Here is a 16,348-nt window from a genome sequence, read left to right as displayed (position 1 = left end):
TGCAATATAACCTTTGAAATTAATGTTCATGTCTATGCATTATATAAAACTACTCATGAGCTCAACTATCCTTTGGGAAATTTTGCTAAGCATATGAAATTCTATACGTAGAAAATATAACCAAAATTAAAATTAAGATTATTAAAGCATACCAGGTACACCTAATAGCAAGTTCATTTTCTAGGTAAAATAGCATCACACATTGCAGAAGGCCTAAAATAAAATGTAATAAAACTAAACTGCACGTCTACTAAAACTTACAGGTATGCTACAATTTTTAATTAAAAATCTTCATGTTTTGCACACTCCAAACAATAATTTGCACTCTAAAGTTAATAGTTATAATTTAAGGTGCTAAGCCTGTTTGCGATAAATAATGGACCCCATTAGTGCTAACAAAGCAGTGCTAACACTAACCAGTGCACTGAAATCTTCATGGGGTTTAGATTTTGCATGGCTTTCAGCCACTTGGTTTTCCTACCATATGCATTTTTCACATATTTTTACCATTTCTCTCTCTATGATTCAGTCTATAGTATTTTGTAATTTCAAATATACTCTTGTTCCTTTATCTTGCCAGGCAGGCACTGGTCACCCAGGAGTATCCCAACCACATTCCCTTCTGGAGGTCTAGCAAGATCTCATCTCAACCCTGGGAATCTGACTTCATTTCTCAACTTACCGAAAGTAAGTAACTCATACATTTTAAGCCTGCTATATGTAGGCACCCATAGTCTCCAGATATGTTTTCCTCTTTTTACTATAGTACACTAAAGGTTTTAAGTAAATAAGTACTGTATGGTTGGTACATTCTATGCAGATTATAAATGGTAATTAATTACTTTGACTGCAACTTATTAAGGTCAATCCAATTATTAGCTCTGATTTTCCAAATTATCTGAGCCTCCCCAAAACAGACTAACTTGGCTTTCCTGCTGAGAATATAGCCAAATAAGACTGAGTGTCTCGGGGGTGGGGAGGTGGATACGGAGGGGAACACCCTTATAAAAGAAGGAGAGAGGGAGGAGAGAGGGGGCTTATGGACAGGAAACTAGGAAAGGGGATAACATTTGAAATGCAAATAAAAAATATCCAATAAAAAATAAAAAGACTGAGTATCCCAGGAATACCTGAGTTGACTTTCCTGCTGAGGCTATAACTCTAAGTCCAGGATCCCCATCCACTAGATTCTGGTGTGTTACTGTGATTGATTAACTGACTGAATAACCGTGATTTCCTAATTCTGTTTTTGTTTTTGCATCTTTCAAAAGCCAATCTAAGGCCCTGTGAACACTAAGGAGACAAGTACTTTGTCCCTAAGCTATACTGCAAAACTCATTTTAGTTTTTAAGATGTACTCTTTTTAATTGCGAGATCTCATGTCCAGTGTCTTATTATTAATAAGCCTTGTAACTCCAGTGTCGAGAGCACTGGATCATAGTTGCTTGTTAAAGGAAATCAGAGAGAGAAGAGAGCGAGAGAGGGAAGGAAGGAGGGAGGAAGGAAGAGAAGAAAGAAGGCAGAAATAGAAGAAGTAGACTGTGCTTTTTTTAAAAAGAAAAATGAGTTGGTATTTAAATTGCCAACATCCCCTGAAACTATCCACTCATTCTAGAAAAGACAACAACGATGAAGACAAACAAAAAAAAAAATCAGAGAAAAAGTTCTCTCCCTTCTAAAATGAATCATTAACTTAGTTCTTATTTAAATATAACTCATTTCTTCAATTAAACTGAACCAAGATAAACTGGAGTCTAAAGCACTCATTCCAGTATTAGCCAGTAGATGCTTATTAATGTGCATTGAGTTGTCTTTCAAAAGTATTATTTTTTAAATAATGAAAGTATATCTTCCAATATGCATAGTTTATGTATGTATGAAGTTATTGCATTAGTTACTACTTACTTATCTTACCTTCCTGCAATGCAGTTAGTTCCTATAAATGCATATTTAAAATTGTTTTTTACCCTTTAGTGTGTCCTGGACACTAGGTAACATGCTTGACGTAGATTATATACTCCATAAACATTCAGTAAATCAGAAGAGTCTTGGAAACTGAACAGATAGACATATATTTAGTAAGGGGCAAAAGTAGAAAATGTGGCATCCACTTGGAGACACACAGTGAAAGAAATTTTACAGCAAAGAGTAACTGATAACAAGAATGCACAAGGAGAAAGGGAATTTGAAGGAAAACTAGAATTAAAATATGGATAGTTTAAAGTTTCAAGATGGTCCAGGTTAAGTTTCAGTAATTAATTAAAGTTGCTCAGTAACCTATGAATTAAAAATGTTCAAAAGTCTAAAGGGGAATATATTTAAAAACTAAGTATAGCATGTCTATCAAAGTATTCTTTAAGTAACTGATTCAAATACAGAAACTGACAAGTCTGGAAGCCACAGGGCAGACCAGCAACTGGACATAAAGAAGAATGGATAGGAAAGTCCAGAGGCAGATGACTCCAGGAAAACAGAAAACAAAAAAACGAAAAAACAAAACAAAACAAATGAACAAACACCACAGATTTCAGACCTAGAGCTGATTGGATGAGACTCCAACATGTTATGAAGGGTCAACTCCTCTGTTTAAAATTCACTTAAATATAGGTATTAACCACAGCACAGTAGCACATAAGTTATTAGTTACATAAGCAACTGGGAAGTATAACTTTACTAATCTGATTCATAAAGCTAACTATCATAGCAAGAACAGAAGTAATTTTCAACTTGAATAAAATAACGAAGAACACAGTCATTGCAAGGACCTCATTATATGTATTTCGCCTTTAGTTGAAGCTGGTGAAGGAGAGAAACATGAATAATGAACTAACTGAGGAGGAGACATAGGAGGGAACAGTCAATGCAGGCTATGGGTGCCGGGACCAGAAGTTCTGCTTCTTTCTTTCCTATTTGCTCATTCTTTCAACTTGGATAATTAACATAATTTCTCAGCAATTAAATGGAGATATTTCTTACTCTTTAACATGTGCAAAAAGATAATATTTTTAAAGTCAAATGCAATTATATGGGTGAATATGTATTTTCAATATACATCTTTGTAATTCTCCATCTATTACCCTATCAGAATTTGTAAGTGGAAGTTATCCCAATGGAGATAGAGATGACTGAGCATGTGAAAACAAGGGATGTGCCACAGGAACGTAGCTCACTTGGTAAGTACTTACCTAGCACACACACAGTCCAATCACTATCATATATTTAATATAGGGAAGATACTGCTAGCAGAACTCAGTGTCTACTTGGCTGATACTGACACTTTTATCACTGGCCTTATATACTGGAGTTTCCTAACTAGAAATCGCTCTTGCCAACACAAGCACCAATGTCAACTTCAAATTCCAACTATGAGCAGAGTGAAAATGGATGTTCTCCCAGTTATGTTGATTCATCTGAAGTTAACCTCTACAAGTTGAAACGAGACTTACAGACATTCTGTGAGAGAAGATTTAACAACAAATATAACTGATCACTTAATCAAAAGGTGATTCATAGCTTTAATCTTACATTATTATTCGTTTTCCATGCTTTAGAGCTATTTTGGTAATCAAAATGTCTCCATGAAAGACAAAAATTTGAATCGTGAGTTATTGGAGATTCAAAAATTATATATTCAAACTACTTTTAAGCATAATTAATAGTATTTATAGTATTGTGATTAATGGGTTGAGGGTATAGCAGAAGAAAATACTTTCTAAAATATTTTCTATTTCTCTAATAGAAACAGAAACATCTATGCAAATATATTATCAACATCTTTTTAGATCATAAATAAATATTGTCATTACTATAAAAACAGCAAATAAAGGTTTCTAAGTAAAAGGCTCCAGAAGTAAAGAAGATTAATATCTATATAACTCCAATATAACAACAATATAGTTTAAGATAAAAAATTATGGAAGTATTCTGAATTTTAGAGTCTTTCTACTCCATCTTCTGCAATGTTTCCTGAACTAAAGTCATAGAAGTGGTGGTGTAGATGTGTCCATTGGGATCCCCATGAGATAGGCATGGTCTCTTCTTTGTGTCCTGCTGTGGTTTTCTATGATGATCTCCCATTTTCTATAAAGAGAAACTTACTTCATGATGGCTGGTAGCTATACATATCTGTAGGTACAAGGATATGATTGAGAATGTAGCAAAGAATTATACTAGCATAACAAAGTGGCAGCAATAGTTTTTTTTCTAAGATATATGACCTCACTAGCTCCAGAAAGATGGCTAGGTTTTAAGCCCTAAGCATGTTTTCCCTCCTGTTGAGTGGCCTTAAGTCCAGTTAGACAGCTGTTAGGAGCCAGCAACTCATATGTGGTACTTACTGTACCTTTATGTATTTCTCATCTTGCTGGTCATTGGTGTGGTTTGCAAGTATTGAAGCTGGGTGAGACTATTAAATGCTTCTCTCAATTAGAAACTAGCATAGTATTATCTGGTACAATTCAGGATAGAAAACAGGAAGGATGCTTTGAAGTTAGTTAGATCAAGATGAAGTCATCTGACTCATGTGTCCCAAGAATGCAGTGTGTGCAATAGGGGATTACCTTCAATGTCTGAGAGGCTTACCCCAAAGTCTGCTATGAAACAGTCCCTTTCAGAAATGGCTGCATAAAGACAACTATGCCAATGTGAAAGGAAGAAAAATGTGTAAGGTCTCATACCAACACAAAAAGCTATAGACAAAGACTGCTGAGAGAGTGAGAAACAGCCTCTCCCACAGATGAGTTCCTTATTGGTTATCTAATACAACATAGTCAGCCCTGAAATTATATACAACATAATAAATATTACACGTTGTATTTACATGCTTGTGCATACACACACACACATTTAACAACAACAATGACGACGACGATGACGAGGGGAGGAGGAGAAGGAGGAGGAGGGGAGGAGGCTATCAATTTGAGTAGGGATACATGGGAGGGATCTGATAAAAGTTACCTGGGAGGGAGGAAAGGGAATATGAAAAGATTTCTACTTCAAGATCCAAGACCTGACACCATTACTGAAGCCATGGGGCGTTCACAAAAAGGGGCCTTCCATGACTGCTCTCCCAAAGACCCAACAAGCAGCTGAAAGAGTCAGATGCAGATATGTGCACCCAACCAATGAACAGAAGCTGCTGACCGCTCTGGTTGAATTAGGGAAAAGCTGGAGGAAGCTAAGGAGGAGGGCAACCCTGTAGGAGGACCAGCAGTCTCAATTAACCTGGACTTCTGAGATCTCTCAGACACTGGATCATCAAGCAGGCAGCATACACCAGCTAAGATGAGGCCTCCAACACATATACAATCAGAGAAGATGCACCTAACCCTCAAGAGACTGGAGGACCCAGGAAGTTTAGAGGTCTGGTGGTGTGGGTGGAGTGGGGACATCCTCGTGGAGATAGGGAGGAGGGATGTGGGGAAGTAGGGAGATGGTATGGAATGTGGAACTCTCAGGGGGTGGACCTGGAGGGGAATAAAATCTGGAGTGAATAAATAAATAAATAAATAAATAAATAAATAAATAAATACATATTTCTATTTACATTTTATTTAAAAATATGAAAAAGCAAAACAAAATTCTTTAACCAAAATAAAAATCAATGTGAAAGCATATACTTCAGTAAGTGATTTTGTGTTTAATATCAATAGAATTATTTCTCCAAAAATACTTCATTCAACTAACTAAGTTTCTAATACACTCAAGTATTTACTTATAATGGAAATCTGACATTGGATAATAACATGCCACACTATAATAAAAACGAGTGAAAGCTTAAAGAGGATACAATTTATTTTAATTGAGGGTTTCACTTTGTCATGTTGCTGATGAGAGTGTGGCAAAATAGACAAGCTCATATCCTGATGCTATGAAGCAGAAAGAAAGCACATCCATCTTCAGAACTTCCTTCATTTTCTCACTTTATCCAAGCAGGATTGTGACCTATGGGAGAGTGCTGTCCATGTTGGAGATGGATCTTTCTCACTTAGCAATCTTGCCAAATGCCCTAATAGACACATCAAAAGCTTTGCTTTGGTGTCTTCCAAGAACTTCTCGATTTAATGCTACCATTGAAATCACGCTCCTGATTTGAGAAGCATACTTCACTGAGTGAAATGAGATCCATGTATTTGCATTAATCCAAAAGAAATCTCTCTTAAATTGGTTTCCTGGAAAAACAGAGCCTCGGCAGAAAAAAAGATGCTCTATCCAAGGAATAGTTAGTTGCATCTAAAGAAAACAAAAACAGGGATGGAGGAAAGTGTCGATGAACCTACTGTGCCCATGGAAAATGGAACTCCCTGTTGTTGAGGTCTCTAAGAAAGAAAGAAGAAAAGTATACAAAATTACAGATGCGGGAAACTATGGGAAATTCTTTAAAGATAAAACCTGTGATGCAAATTTGTAGCACTAGGACCTCCTAATCACCATTAGTCTTGTTACTTCACAGACTACATAGCACTTTCTATTGGTATGCCTCAAGTTAGATTGATGCCATTAATATTTTACTGTACCAAACACTACAAATAAAACCAATAGAGAAGTGAGAAAAGTATTCATATTTCCCTGGAGATGGACATGAGTGTATGTTAAGTGTATTGTTTTTACTCTTTTTCATCTTGATATATTCTCTCCCCTTAACTTTACAGACAGAAGACTCTGTCCTCCTGCCACCATGGGCATTGCCTTGAGTTTCCTCTGTAACCTCCTCATTATTTTCCTGCTACAGTTTCCTGGGCATTGTCTTCTATTGTTTCCATACGTTTCTTGCTTCTTGTTCATGACTTTCTAGATCAAATACATGCAAAGCTTACACATTTGTATTCTTTTTTTGAGGGGTGCGGGCTCTCCTGTAGCATCAGCCTTGTACTACACTGCTTTCTAGGTATTTACTCCCGGTTATTTCAAAGTTAATAAATGAGTAGAGCCACAATGTCCCTTCTGTGTGGGCCTTCTTTCTTAGCTCTTTATTCTTCACTGAAGGGCACCATAGAACACGAATGGCGCATCACTGAAAAGGGGACTTTTTTTAAAAAAAATGACTTCTCTTTAATTTCTCCAAGTCTATTTCATGACAAATAGACATTTCCTGACAACATCCTCTCTTCCTTTCCTCTGTCATCCCAAACCACCTCATAGTCTCTTTTTCTAGTGCTATGGCAACAACTTCTAGTCAAAAACACCAATTTACACTCAATGCCATGTTTTGTATTTTGCTGCCAAAACATGATTTTTAGATATACATTCTAGCTCAGTTTAATCTCTTTTGACACCATCCTCCTTCTGTTGAAAATACAAGGAGACCTAATGCATGGAATGGGTTAGGATGTAATAACTAGGCTGGCTGCATCATTTAAGAAGATTTGGTTATGTTCCAGCATGAAGATAATTTCTCTGCTTCTTCACAGAGAAGTCATAGAGCATGGATAATGAATTTGCTGCCACAAGTATAAATATAAATAATCAAAATTTATATTTTTAGAAAAAGATCAAGTTTCTCCAGTAGCTTCTGGTTCCATCTAGTCGTGTTTATCCTTTTAATAATATGAAACAAACCAACCAACAAGACCAACACAAATCTGTAGGTAGACATGTGTACAATGCCCTATTAGTTATAGTGTATTAAATAACTACAATTAAATATTGTAGATCTTTGGGGATATGATGACTGAAGACTGTGAGTTCTGATAATCGTAGACCTTTAGAACTGGGATGGGAAGTTGTGAATAGGAAGTAAAAGAGATAAAAGAAAAGAAGAGAAAAGAAAAGAAAAAACAAAAAATAAACTTTAAAGAGAAAAAAAAACATAGTGAAGATACTGGTGAAGATTCCAGATTCCAACCTATTAACACACTGGGCCAGATCCTTATGAAAACTCATGGCACAGTACAACTCTAGGGATTGCTGCCTATCTAATGGGAACATATCTACCTCCTGAGAAATCTTTTATTAATCCTTACAGAGCCAGACTATACAGTGACATTCTGAGGTCATAAAGAAGGCTGTAGCTATTCTCCTAAAATACAATATGCACATAGACATCAACTGAAAGCAAAGAAATATAAGAATAAAACACACCTTACAAAATCAACTACAAAACTCACAAAACATATGTCTCAAAAGAATAGAACATTATTTCTAATGTTTCTCTTCCAGAATTTCAAAAGAAGGACCAGTGCCCATCACAGTATGGAACAGCTATGAAACTAGCATATGAATATGTAGTTTGTGGTCTTTGCTCAAACCTGAATGTTAAGCTATGCATCATTGGTAACTGCTTAGAAATACCAATGCCCCCACGGAATCCAACTGTGTGGTAATTTGATCTACTTCTTGAGAGTGACATGGCATCCACATATTTGCTTTTGTTTCTTTTAATCAACTACTGCCTTCAAGAATTCCAAATAATGAAAACATAGCATATTTTTCCCTTTGAAAGTTATGTAGAATTTGAAAGATGCAAAGTGGTCTTCGAAGACTTAGGAGTCACCACTCAGCATTTAAATATCAATAATAGCATTAAGTAAACATTTATTTAGGGGAAGAACTGAAGGAGATGAAGGGGATTGTAACCCCATAAAAAGAACAACAATATCAACTAACCAAACCCCCCAGAGCTCTCAGGGACTAAACCACCAATCAAAGAGTATTCATAGGAGGGTCAATGGCTCCAGCTACAGATGTAGTAGAGTCCTTGATCCTGTGGAGGCTTCATGCCCAATGTAGGGAGATGCTAGATTGGTGAGACAAAAGGGGTCAGTGGGTGAGTGGAGGAGCACCCTCTTAGAGGCAAAGTGGAAGGATGGATAGGGGTTTTGTGGAGGAGAGAACTGGGAAGGGGACAACATTTGAAATAAATAAAAAACCCTATGAAAAAAGTTTCTTCTTTTTATTTACTTAAGATAAAAAATGCAAAATTGAAAATTTTAGAATAGACAAGTTATTATACTGGAATATCTCTATTGATTAAATTTAAGAGCCAATTTCTCAAAACCCCACTTGACTTTCTTTCTAAGACATGCACTGTCAATTACATTAAGGAATGTTCATAAAGAAAAGTGTGACTTTGGTGTTTTATTTCTGTACCAAGTATTGAAAGTAGAACCTAGCACATGTGACATGTGAGACAACTGGTCTACCATGGGGCTATTTCTCCAATCCTCCTTTGTATTTTTTACTGAGACATTAACTTTCATAGACTGTCCTTGAACTAATTTTGTAATGTCATACTGGCCTTGGACTTGGGTTGCTCCTATTTTAGTCTTCTGACTAGCTTGGATTATAGTTCTGTACCATCTTCTCCAGCCTATTCACTGTTTTTGTTGTTGTTGTTTTTATTATTATTATTGTTATTATTATTATTATTATTATTATTATTATTCATTGGCTTTTAAAAGTTTAACTTTACATTGTTCAAGCTATACTTGAGTGACAATGACATTTACCTGAAGTAAATGAGGGTCCAAATAGGGCAGCCGCAAGACACTGTTCCAGGGTGGGAAGCACAGTCAGAGACATGGGACAGAGCAGTTCAGCTCCGGGCTCCCTGGGCCTTCAAGGAGGCCAAGGATGTCTGGTTCTCAGGCTCTTAGGCAACCAGGCACTTTTGGGATGCTGCTGAAGAGCTGAGAACATAGTGGGGGCCCGTGGGGCTGGATTTAGTCTAGGGCTGAGGGGGAAAGAGGGGTATTTCTCCTAGCTGGTCCCGCACGGGGAATCCTTGGCTTGATGGCAATAGACTTGAGCTTGGTAGCGGTTGGTCGCTGCTGGGAGTGCAGGGAGGCCTTCTGCAGGGGATAAGGCCTTCTCTGTGGCTCCCCACAGCAGATCCTGATGAAAAGAGACAGTCCATAGTTTCAAGGCGTTTTTTGTCATGGCGGAAAGTGGATGAGTAAAACTGTACCCCACTTCTCGGACTGGGTCTGAGATTAAACACCTTTTGCAGGGAGGAGTGTCTAGGAAGAAAAGGTTAATGTCTAAGCTCCAGGTTCTTCACTATAACAGAGATCTGTCTTGAGCCTTGTGACCTGTGGACCCATCCCTCTACCTGTGGAGGGGCTTTGGGGTATTGCCTTTATATGACTGATGGCCGAAATCTATGGAGGGCTAAAGTTGAAAATCGACCCACCTGATTTCCTGGGAGTCAGGGTGAAACACCTACCATCTCTCTCTTAGAGTCACCAGTGTTTCAAGCCTCCTCAACCAGGAACCAGGGAGCCTTTCACGTTCCCCCAGAAGAATATTTTCTTCTATTGGTCTATATGTTTCATAGGGTAAGAATTAGCTGTTAAGTCTAGGGTTTACAACTGATTTGCTCTTTTTCCAAGAATAAAAGGGCTTGATTTAGTGATTTCTGTAACATACAAAAGATAGTGTTCATTCAGCAACAAGTTTACCTCCTTCTGTCAAAGGGAATTGTATTCAAACAGTGTGTTCTGGAACTTTCAGCAGGTGGTTGTTATTAACACAAAGAGAATATCATCTTAGCAAAGAATCAAAAATGACTTCACCTTAAATATTTGCTTCAAGCCAAGAATAAAAAAAGAAACTGTTAAACATATTTTTTTTAAGTTTCTTAAGACTCAGAACTAGGAAAAAATAAAGTTCTCTGAATAGTGTGCTTCCCGTTATAGCTGTGTGCCCTGATTGCACATCTGAAAAACAAAAATACAAAACAAAACAAAAATCATTAAGCAAAACAAATGATAGATAAATAAATAAATAAATAAATAAATAAATAAATAAATTACCAGAAATTTTATTTCAATAGACTATTCACATCTCATTCTGATAGGCAGGATTAAAAAAAAAAAAAGCCTAATTACTAGATCTACTTAAGGATCTGCCTTAAGTATGGATGAAGTTTTGTAAACCCAGGTGAAGAGAATGTTGTAAAAAATCAGTTGTGATCAAGAGTTTCGGTAATAGGGGATAAAATAAACTGTCTAAGACCATTGTCAAGACAGAACAGGGGGGGTGCAAAAAGCAGGTAAAAAGAATAGTTTTTAGCTTTGTGTTTATTCCACTTAAAACAATGTACTCGGCAATGAATTAGCTTATGATTTATTTATTGAATACTTACTATATTAATGTACAATATGCTAGGCACAGAACAGAAACCACAAAGATTACTTTGCTTTTCAAGGGCAAATCCTTTTAACATGTGAGTCAAGTATTCAAAACAGAGCTTCACTTACTATTCCAGCAGAATACTATTTAAACACATGAACTTAGGTACTTTCTATGGACTCCCTTGGAGCCCTTTGACTTTCTATACTCAACCAAATTATACCTCCTGTATTTGTAGCCTAGCGAAGACATATCATAACTTTAAAAATACACAATCCTACTGAAACCTCACTATTCCTTCTTGAGCCTCAAGCTAGGGAAGCAAGAAAATAAACCTCACACAGCATGCGTTAGAACTAAACTATTGTGTACATAAACATGAAAGGTAAATAACCTAGGGGATCACACAGTAGTACACTTCAATGCTAGGGTAGAAGAGACTCTCAAACAGAGATTTACAGCTTTGCCTTTACCTAGTTCCATACTAGATAAAGAAAGAACAGAAATCCTAGAGTAGAATTTGAGTTTGGGAAGATTTGTCCCATTTCCTAAATAAAACCCAAGTTCTAATAAGCCTTAGTTTGCAAAGCTGTAGAAAGGCATGGATCTACGTGGGCTCAGAGAGTGTTCAAAATCTTATATTAGCCCATTTTGTGTGTGCTTAAAATATGATCTAGAAAATATATGGGGGGAAAGGGGCCTTTCAAAGGTTACAAGACCACACTGGAACTACCTGAATTGTGCACAGGGATGTGAATCACACATAAAAGAAAAGAAAGCTGTCCATCCTGAATGGATTTTGTCAGCAGGACTGTGAAGCACCTGTGTGGATACATGTTTAAAGGCCAGAGCACTACATGGATGACCTCATCCTGGCCAGGACCCTACACTTGGCCATTGTTTAAGACTCCTTACTGCATAAGCAAAATTCTCTTCGAAGATGCCCTAAATCACCTGCTCTTACACAGTCATCACATCCATTTAGAATTAATTGAGGGCTACAGGATTTACTATAAATTGTCTGTTTATTTTGTCAGTTTCCATGTACATTTCCAAAGGAGAAGAATTTACTTCATAGTAATGGGGAAATGCGGCTATGTTTAATGATGATTTTCCAAATCTTTTGTGTATGCTCTATTATTTTCTTTCTGTTTCCAGAGAAGAATAAGCTTTTGAGTACTCAAAGGCTGAGGTTATGCTGATTTTGTTCTCTCACATTTCAATGTCTTACTCCTTCTTTGGGTCTATGGGAAAGACCAAGGAATGTAAGGCAATGAAATGAAAATGAACTTAATGCTTCAAAAACTTAGCCTGCCGCATAATTATTTATGTATAGTTACAACATGCCATTCTCATGGATTGGCAGGATTAATATAGTAAAAATGGCCACTTTGCCAAAAGCAATCTACAGATTCAATGCAATCCCCATCGAAATTCCTAATCGATTCTTTATAGAGATAGAAAGAGCAATTTACAAATTCATCTGGAATAACAGAAAAGCCAGGATAGGTAAAACTATCCTCAACAATAAAAGAACTTACGGGGAAATCACCATCCCTGACCTCAAGCAGTGTTACAGAGCAATAGCCATAAAAACTGTATGATATTGGTACAGAGACAGGCAGATAGATCAGTGGAACAGAATTGAAGACCCAGAAATGAACCCACACACCTATGGTCACTTGACCTTTGACAAAAAGAGCTAAAACAACACAATGGAAGAAAGATAGCATTTTCAACAAATGGTGCTGGTTCAACTGGAGCACAGAATGTAGAAGAATGCAAATCAATCTATTCTTAACACCCTGTACAAAGCTTAAGTCCAAGTAAATCAAGGCCCCCCACATCAAACCAGATACACTCAAGCTAATAGAAAAAAAAAGTGGAGAAGAGTCTCAAACACATGGGCACTGAGGAAAATTTCCTGAACAAAACACCAATGGCTTATGCTCTAAGATCAAGAATTGACAAATGGGACCTCATAAAACTACAAAGCTTCTGTAAGGCAAAGGACACTGTCATTAGGACAAACAGCAACCAACAGATTGGGAAAAGATCTTTACCAATCCTATAACTGACAGAGGGCTAATATCCAAAATATACAAAGAACTCAAGTTGTTAGACTCCAGAGAGCCAAATAACCCTATTAAAAATGGGATACAGAACTAAACAAAACATTCTCAGCTGAGGATTATCGAATGACCGAAAAGCACCTAAGGAAATGTTCAACATCCTTAGTCATCAGGGAAACGCAAATCAAACCCTGAGATTTCACCTCACACCAGTGAGAATGGCTAAGATCAAAAACTCTGGCAACAGCAGATGCTGGCGAGGATGTGGAGAAAGAGGAACACTCTTTCATTGTTGGTGGGATTGCAGACTGGTACAACCATTGTGGAAATCAGTCTGGAGGTTTCTCAGAAAATTGGACATTGCACTACCTGAGGACCCAGCTATACCTCTCCTGGGCATGTTCCCAAAAGATGTTCCAACATACAACTAAGACACATGCTCCACTATGTTCACAGAAGTCTTATGTATAATAGCCAGAAGCTGGAAAGAACCCAGATGCTCTCCAACAGAGGAATGGATTCAAAAAATATGTTACATCTATACAGTGGATTACTACTCAGCTATCAAAAACAATGACTTCATGAAATTCATAGGCAAATGGAATGAACTGGAAAATATCTTACTGAGTGAGGTAACACAATCACAGAAAAACACACTTCGTATGCACTCATTGATAAGTGTATATTAGCCCAAAAGCTCAAATTACCCAAGATGCAATCCACAGACCACAGGAAGCTCAAGAAGAAGGATGACCAAAATGTGAATGCTCCCACCCCTTCTTAAAGGGAAACAAAAATATCCATATGAGGCAATATGGAGGCAAAGTTTAGAGCAGAGACTGAAGGAATGTCCATTCAGAGCCTGCCCCACATGTGCCCCATATATATACAGCCACCAAACTAGATAAGATTGAGGAAGCTAAAAAGTGCATACTGAAAGGGACCAGATATAGATTTCTCCTGAGAGACACATCCAGAGTATGTCAAATACAGAGGTCAATGCTAGCAGCAAACCACTGAACTTAGAACAGGACCCCCTTTGGGGGGAATTAGAGGAAGGATAGAAAGAGCTGATGCGCCTTGCCACACCATATGAACAACAATGCCAACTGACCAGAGCTTCCAGGGACTAAGCCACTACCCAAAGACTATACATGGACTGACCTAGGGCTCCAACTGCAAATATAACAGAGAATAACCTTGTTTACGCACCAGTGGAAGGGGAAGTCCTTGGTCCTGCCAAATTTGGACCCCCAGTGCAGGGGAATGTTGGAGGGGGTCATTAAGGGGGAATTAATGGGGGGACACCTGTATGGGGGAGGGGTGGGGATGGGAGGCTTATGAACAGGAAACCAGGAAAGGGAATAACATTTTAAATGTAAATAAAGAAATATGTCTAATAAAAAAGGGTTTGTTCTCTGACCTCATAGGTAGCAATGAATATCCTAGTAAGAGCACCAGTGGAAGGGGAACCCCAGTGAACGTGGATTGTTGGGGGCGAGGGCGGCAAATGGGGGAGGATGGGGAAGGAACACTCATAAAGAAGGGGGGGGGTTAGGGGATGTTTGCCCGAAACCGAAAGGGAATAACACTGAAATGTAAATAAGAAATACTCAAGTTAATTAAAAAAATTTTAAAAAAGGGTTTGTTAAAAAAAGTTACAGAATAAATGGACAGTATAAAATAAAATGTAGCAAAGTTGGTGCATGGAGGAAAAGAAAGAACAAATGAATGAGAGAAATTAAATAGGATAGTAAATGAGATAGAAGATGTTTCTGATAGCAAATGAACAGAATGGGTAATAAATATCTTAAAGTGACCCTGCACAGGTCTTAGTACTAAAAGAAAGGTAAGAAAACAGTCTGAGATGTGCCCTGCATTGTTGACAGCACTTATTTTATTTAAGGTACGAAAGTTTTAAGACGTGTTTAATTATTCACACCAGTATGCAAAAGCAACATTTTAATTGCAGATACTAAGACTGCTACACCCCAGAATAGACATCACTTCTAAAACCCTCCCACAAAGAAAGTAACCTTCTCTATCTGAGCTCCAATCTCTTTCCACAGTACTTTCTCAAGGTTTGTGTGTGGCCTTGGTGAGAGGGTATCTGCAAATAGGTGGTAGGGAGCGAGCTAATGATATGTCAGTAAATTTCATGTTACCAAGATCAGCGGCTAAAAAGGAAGCAAAAGGAACAGAGCACTCACAAGGAAATACCAAATAGTTCTGCCAAGTGCCACTTGATCAGCCTGACTTGCTGGGAATATGTGCAAACAGATGACGTCTTTCTTCAAAGAAAAGCTCTAAACTTTTCAGCTAACAAGTTCCCCAGAAACGTGCACAGGAATTATCTATGCTCAAGTAGTTCGATTGTGGGAAGAAAGAAATCTCTCCATTTCCTTTAGCAACAGACTTCATTAAGTCCAAGTAATTAGTAAAATATATTAAAATGCACATAGACATATGTCAAAATATTATATAAAATACATATACATATACGCATATATACATACCTCTTTTGCCCACGGTCTCATTAATATTTAGCATTTGAAGTTACCCTAGGTATTATATTGATTAAATTAACCCTATGTAATTTAGATTCCATCCTCACATGACAGAGAGAGAGAGAGAGAGAGAGAGAGAGAGAGAGAGAGAGAGAGAGAGAGAGAGAAGAAGGGATTCTTGTGGCTTAAAAGTGGGAAATTGGAGCAGCTATGAACTAAGGCAAAATTAAACACAACTCCAAATATTTCAAGGTTTTGTTTTGTTTTGTTTTGTTTCTTCTGTAATCCCACGAGCTTTTCTGACAGTTGGTCTCTCTCCCCTCCCCTCCTTGTACATTGTGGTTGGTGTCCCAGGCCCAAAGTCCATGAGCCAGCACAGTATAATCCAGAGGTTCATTTCTTTTATTTTTCCTTCTTTTAAAATTTCAGTTAAGTTCTAAAACAAGCCCAATGACTTTGTTGTTGTTGGGACTTTCAGTTTATTAAAGATACTTGGGGTGCTGGCCTGTGGTGCTTAACTGGATATAATTACTAGATCACACACCCATGTTCCTTGCTGTGTCAGGAGACAACATCTCAAACTATAACTATTAGTTGGTTTTGTGGTGTTGGGTTAGTAAGCCAGTCTGAGGTTAGAGCAGAGATGGGATCCCAAGCCCTGGGCTTTGTATTACATAGTATTGTATTTTTGAAGTTGTA

This window comes from Rattus rattus, chromosome 5, assembly GCF_011064425.1.
Source record: "Rattus rattus isolate New Zealand chromosome 5, Rrattus_CSIRO_v1, whole genome shotgun sequence".
Lineage (NCBI taxonomy): Eukaryota > Metazoa > Chordata > Mammalia > Rodentia > Muridae > Rattus > Rattus rattus.
Note: the sequence above shows the minus strand (reverse complement) of the source record.